Here is a 6,279-nt window from a genome sequence, read left to right as displayed (position 1 = left end):
AAAAAAAAAAAAAGTCCAGACCCCACCCCCACCGCCGCTATTCCCTGCTCTTCCATCCGATTTGGGTCTGAACAGGTCATCGCAGCCGCATTTCCTCGGCGGCCAATTGCGGGCGCCAGAGAGCAGCGGACGCCCCTCCACCAGTGCTTGGGAGGCGGAGTGAGACGCCCTGGAATCCTAGCCCTGCCTTTCGCTGGTTGTGAGCTCTCGGCCATGTTACAGACCTCTCAGAGCCTCAGCGCTGGGTTAAAATAGAACTGGTGTCCTGATAATGGGCGAGGCCCCAGTGGAATAATGCCCGTGAAATACACATACTGGGCGTCCACTTAATTAAGGCCCCATCCTCATTGCCTGCCAAGTTCCCAAAAGAGGGATGGGTTTGGGTGGGAGGTTGACAGGGGAGGCTCCCGGCCTTTCCAGCAATGCCCCCTCTGCCATCTGGGCCTGGCAGATGCGTGTTGATCCCAGCGTTTTCTCCAGCATGCCCTCGCTTCCTGCCTGTGTTATCCTGAGTGTCCTAAGAGCAGCCCGTTTCTGCCCCTCTTGCAATTACAGTCAAGCCCAGAGCCTGACCCACAGTGGTGCTCAATAAAGGCTTAGAAAAAACTCGGAGCTATTTGAGCTGTTTTCGTTTTGTTTTGTTTAAGACAGGATCTCACGCTGTCGCCCAGGCTGGAGCGCAGTGGCGCGATCATATCTCACTGCAGCCTCGGCTTCCTTCCACCTCAGCCTCCCAAGTAGCTGGGACTACAGCCGCGTCCCACGACGCCCGGCTAATTTTGGTTTTTTCTTTTTCTTATTTTTGAGACGGAGTTTCGCTCTTGTTGCCCAGGCTGGAGTGCAGTGGCATGATCTCGGCTCACTGCAACCTCCGCCTCCCGGGTTCAAGTGATTCCCCTGCCTTAGCCTCCCGAGTAGCTGGGATTGCAGCTGCACGCCACCAGGCCCAGGTAATTTTTTTGTATTTTTAGTAGAGATGGGGTTTCACCATGTTGGCCAGGCTGCTCTCGAACTCGTGACCTCAGGTGATCCGCCCACCTTGGCCTCCCAAAGTGCTAGGATTACAGGTGTGAGCCACTGAACCCAGCCTTTGTTTTTTTTTGTATTTTTAGTAGAAAAATAAAAAGTACAATGTGCTGCACACATTGGGGATTTTGCCGTGTTGCCCAGGCTGGTCTCCAACTCCTGGGCTCAAGCACTCTGCCTGCCTTGGCCTTCCAAAGTTGCTGGGATTACAGACGTGAGCCGCCTTGCCTTGCCTTGAGCTGGGTTTTGAAGGATGCATAGGAGTAGGAGTTTGCTAGGAGAAGGAAGTGAATTCTAGAGAGAAACTAGTTGTTCTTTTGAGGACTGTCCCTAGCCCTGGTTCTATTTATGAACCAAATCATAATGACAATAGTAGCAATGGCTAATGTTTATGGGCCAAGATTCTTTTTTTTTTTTTTTTTGAGATGGAGTTTTGCTCTTGTTGCCCAGGCTGGAGTGTAATGGTGCCATCTCAGCTCACCAAAACCTCTGCCTCCCGGGTTCAAGCGATTCTCCTGCCTCAGCCTCCCAAGTAGCTGAGATTACAGGCATTCGCCACCATACCCAGCTAATTTTGTATTTTTAGGAGAGACAGGGTTTCTCCATGTTGGTCAGGCTGGTCTCGAACTCCCGACCTCAGGTGACCCGCCCGCCTTGGCCTCCCAAAATGCTGGGATTACAGGCATGAGCCACCGCGCCCAGCCTCTTTTTTTTTTTTTTTTTTTTTTTTTTGTGCAAGGGGAGGGAAGGTGGGGAGATATGGGCCAATATTCTAGTCTAAGCTGTTTAAGTTTTTTTTTTTTTGAGACGGAGTCTCGCTCTGTCGCCCAGGCTGGAGTGCAGTGGCACGATCTCGGGCTCACTGCAAGCTCTGCCTCCCAGGTTCATGTCATTCTCCTGGCTCAGCCTCCCGAGTAGCTGGGACTAGAGGCGCCTGCCACTACGCCCGGCTAATTTTGTTGGTATTTTTAGTAGAAACGGGGTTTCACCGTGTTAGCCGGGATGTTCTCCATCTCCTGACCTCGTGATCCAGCTGCCTCTGAACCCAGCCCTTTATTTATTTTATTTTTTTTCTGTATTTTTAGTAGAAAAATAAAAAGTACAATGTGCTGCACACATTGGGGGTTTTGCCTTGTTGCCCAGGCTGGTCTCCAACTCCTGGGTTCAAGCACTCTGCCTGCCTTGGCCTCCCAAAGTGCTGGGATTACAGGCGTGAGCCACTGTGCCTGGCCTAAGCTGTTTAATTTATATTAACTCATTTAATCTGGACAACACTCTTATGATGCATTAGTTTCCCAGTAGGAGTTGAGTGCTTCGTTCATCCATTCATTCATGTCTGCATCTGTTCAACTAGTATTTATGGAGCATCTACTATGGGCACGTAGAAGGGAACACACCAGCCAAGGTTAATCAAGTACACAAATAAACAAATAATGACAGGCTGCATTAAATGCTTGGAGGAAAATCATAAGGATGATAGGCCGGGTGCCGTGGCTCATACCTGTAATCCCAGCTTTGGGAGCCTGAGGTGGGTGGATCACCCTGAGGTCAGGAGTTCGAGACCAGCCTGGCCAACATGGTGAAACCCCATCCCTACTAAACATACAAAAATTAGCCAGGCGCGGTGGCTCATGCCTGTTATCCCAGCACTTTGGGAGACCGAGGCAGGTGGATCACGAGATCAGGAGTTCGAGACCAGCCTGGCTAGCATGGTGAAACCCTATCTCTACTAAAAATACAAAAAATTAGCCAGGCATGGTGGCACGCACCTGGAGTCCCAGCTATTCGGGAGGCTGAGGCAGGAGAATTACTTGAACCTGGCAGGTGGTGGTTGCAGTGAGCCAAGATCGCGCCATTGCACTCCAGCCTGAGTGAGAGTGAGACCTCTGAGTCAAAAAAAAAAAAAAAAAAAAAGCTGGGTGTAGCGGTGTGGGCCTGTAATCCCAGCTACTCTTGCGAGGCTGAGGCAGGAGAATCGAGATGGCACCACTGCACTCCTGCCTGGGTGACACAGCGAGATTCCACCTAAAAAATTAAATAAATAAATAAGGATCATACGATGGAGGGCAGCTGGGAGGGGCTCGAGCTGAGGACCACACTAGGTAACCACGAGCAGAGAGGGGGAACTAAGCTTGAGACCCCCAGAGGATAAGAAATTAAGAAAAGCCGGGAAGGCTGGGCATAGTGGCTCACACCCGTAATCCTAGCACTTTGGGAGGCCAGCGTGGGTGAATCTCTTGAGCCCAGGAGTTCGAGACCAACTTGGGCAACATAGCAAGACTCCCCCTATCTATAAAAAATACTAAAACTTAGCTGGGCATAGTGGCTCCTGCTTGTAGTCCCAGCTACTTGAGAGGCTGAGGTGGAAGGATCGCTTGAGCCAGGCGGTTGAGGCTGCAGTGAGCTGTCACTGCACCTCTGCAGTCCCACCTAGGTGACAGAGTAAGACCCTGTCTGAAAAGAAAAGCAAACAAAAAAAGAAAAGCTGGGAAAAGTTCCAAGCAGAGGCAAGAACAAGTGCAAAGCCCCAGAAATGGGAAGACATTTAGAGACTAGAAGATCAATGTGGTTGCAGATGAAAGAGCTCAGGGTGGGGAATGGGACTGAACATGGGATGGGAGTGAGGATGGAGGATGGGGGTGAGGCTGGAGAGGTGGGGGCAGGGCAGGGGGTGTGGGGTGAGGGATGAGGGTTTGAGTGTGAGGAGATGGGGGTGAGGGTGAAGAGGTGAGAATGGGCTCATGGGGGTGAGGGTGATCTACGGGACACTAGTCTAGAGATGCCAAAGATGCCACTGGCTGCACTTGTGGGGAGTCCAGGGAGGGCTAGAGGCTGCACACATTGGCATGGGGAGTCATATTTAAAGGGAAGAGCATGGGTCTTGTCTAAAGATCAAGAGTAGATAAGGATGAAAGGAGGCTGTGATGGCTCCCACCTGTAATCCTAGCGCTTTGGGAAGCTGAGGCAGGAGGATTGCTTTAGCCCAGGAGTTCTAGATCAGCCTGGGCAACATAGCCATAGTGAGACACCAACTCTCTACAAAACAAAACAAAATAAAACAAAACAAAACAAAATGAAACATGCAGCTGAGCGTGGTGGTGCACACCTGTGGTCCCAGCTACTCAGGAGGCTGAGGTGGGATAGCTGGAGCCTAAGATGTCAAGGTTTCAGTGAGCCATGTTCACACCACTGCACTCCAGCCTGGGCAACAGAGTGAGCCTGTTTAAAAAGGGGCTGGTGGCTCAGCCTGTAATCCCAGCACTTTGGGAGGCAGACAGAAATGGGATCCGAGGTCAGGAGATGGGCACCATCCCAGCTAGCAGGTGAAACCCTGTCTCTACTAAAAAATACAAAAACAGCCAGGTGAGGTGGGCCCGAGCCTGTAGTCCCAGCTACTCGGGATGCTGAGGCAGGAGAAATGGCATAAGCCGGGAGGGCCAGTGAGCTGAGATCCAGCCACTGCCTCAGCCAGCGACAGAAACAAGACTCGTCTCAAAAAAAAAAAGAAAGAAAAAGGAAAGAACAATAAAAGTCAACTGCTGAGAGGGAGGTTTAGGAAGGAAGGGCTGACATTATGACTGAGGTGTGAAATAGTCTTTTGGGCCAGGTGCAGTGGCTTATGCCTGTAATCCCAGCACTTTGGGAGGCCAAGGTGGGAGGATCCCAGGAGTTTGAGGCTGCAGTAAGCTATGATCACATCACTGCACTCCAGCCTGGGCGACAGAGCGAGACTCTGTCTCAAAAAAAAAAAACAAAAACAAAAAAACAAAACAAACAAAACAACAACAAAAAAAGGGAAATAGTCCCTTGGGGGAGATATTTAGGATTGTCAATAGCCCTGAGGGCTCGCTTAGGGTCCATTATCAGCCAGGGTCCAGTCAAAAGACAACAATAGTTTTTAACTGAGATAATTTAATATAAAGGATTGTTACCTAGGTATACAGATGTGTTTAGGTAACTGACGGGGTACAATACCAACAGTAGCAACTGCAGGAAGTAGCTACCACTCGTAGGGTGGTATTAGTAAAATGTAGATGCCTGAGGAGGGGGACGGGGAGGTGAAACCAGACATCTGAGGAGAGGGTGCTGCTTCGCTAGGGCTGGTGTCTCTGAGAAGAAGAAAACAAGGCTGATTCTGCACATGTTGGAATAAGTGCAGACTGGATTCCACTGCTGCTTCCAGAATGTTCCAACTGCCACCTCCAGGATAAAGAAGCAAGAGTGGGTGACACCAGACAGGATAGGAACAAGCAGGAAGCAAAGCCCCCTATTGATAGAGCCAAACCGGGATCAGCTGGAAAGCAGAAGTGTTTGCAGGGGCCCAGCCTGGGCATTGTAGAGCCAAAAACAACACGTGGCTTTGGAGCTTGGTGAACCGGCCCCAGAGGCCTGAGTTGAAAGCTAGACCCATCAGCACAGTGTCTCCTCCAGTGAATGGACTTTTGCTAGGTGAGTACACTGAAGCCAGGTAAAGAGAGTGGAGAGTGTGTGCCACTGAGTGATTGACAATTCAGGATCCTGTAATATAATTCCATGAGGACGCAGGGGGTGAGTGGGTGCAAAGTAGCCCAGTTCAAGGGACCTGTGGGCCTGGGGATGAGGACCTTTGCTTCTCCACATGCGGTCCATGGACTCACAGCATCAGCGTCGTCTGAGAGCTTGTGAGAAATGCAGAATTTCAGGCCACTGAGACCGCTGGAATTGGAATCTGCATTTTCCAGATCTCCCGGTGGTCCTCAACTACATATTGGTTTGGGATGGGAAACTAGAAGGCTTGGGCTGGGAAACTAGGGGGTGGTGATCAGCGGGTGGGCGGCTTGGCGGCAGCAAGAAGGACAGGCGCTGAGAGACAGCCCCTGGGCATGAACTTCCAAACTGGGGCTTTTTAAGTAGGAGGAAGCCATGGTGGTCTGGCATTGGGACCTCTGAACGAAATTTCCCTGTGGCCAGAAGGAATTTCCCCACTTCCCCAAGTTAGTAGATTCGATTCCCATCCCACTAGCTGGTAATTTACAGTATAGTGAATTTCCTTATTTCTTTTTTCTTCCCAAGACTTTCAAAAAGTAAAGCCAATCCCTTTATTTGTTTTTGGGCTCGTCCAGTCTGGCTTCCCCCCTACGATCATTCGCAGTGGGACAGCCCGCCCGGCCTCCTTCCTTCCCCCGAAACCCTCCAGGCCTGGGAGAGGACGCGTTTTGCATTAAGGGAAAACCAATCGCTCCCCTATCGTACCTAACCAAGAGAAATGGTGGC

Source organism: Papio anubis, chromosome 1 (assembly GCF_008728515.1).
Source record: "Papio anubis isolate 15944 chromosome 1, Panubis1.0, whole genome shotgun sequence".
NCBI classification, from domain to species: domain Eukaryota; kingdom Metazoa; phylum Chordata; class Mammalia; order Primates; family Cercopithecidae; genus Papio; species Papio anubis.
This window is presented reverse-complemented; position numbering follows the sequence as displayed.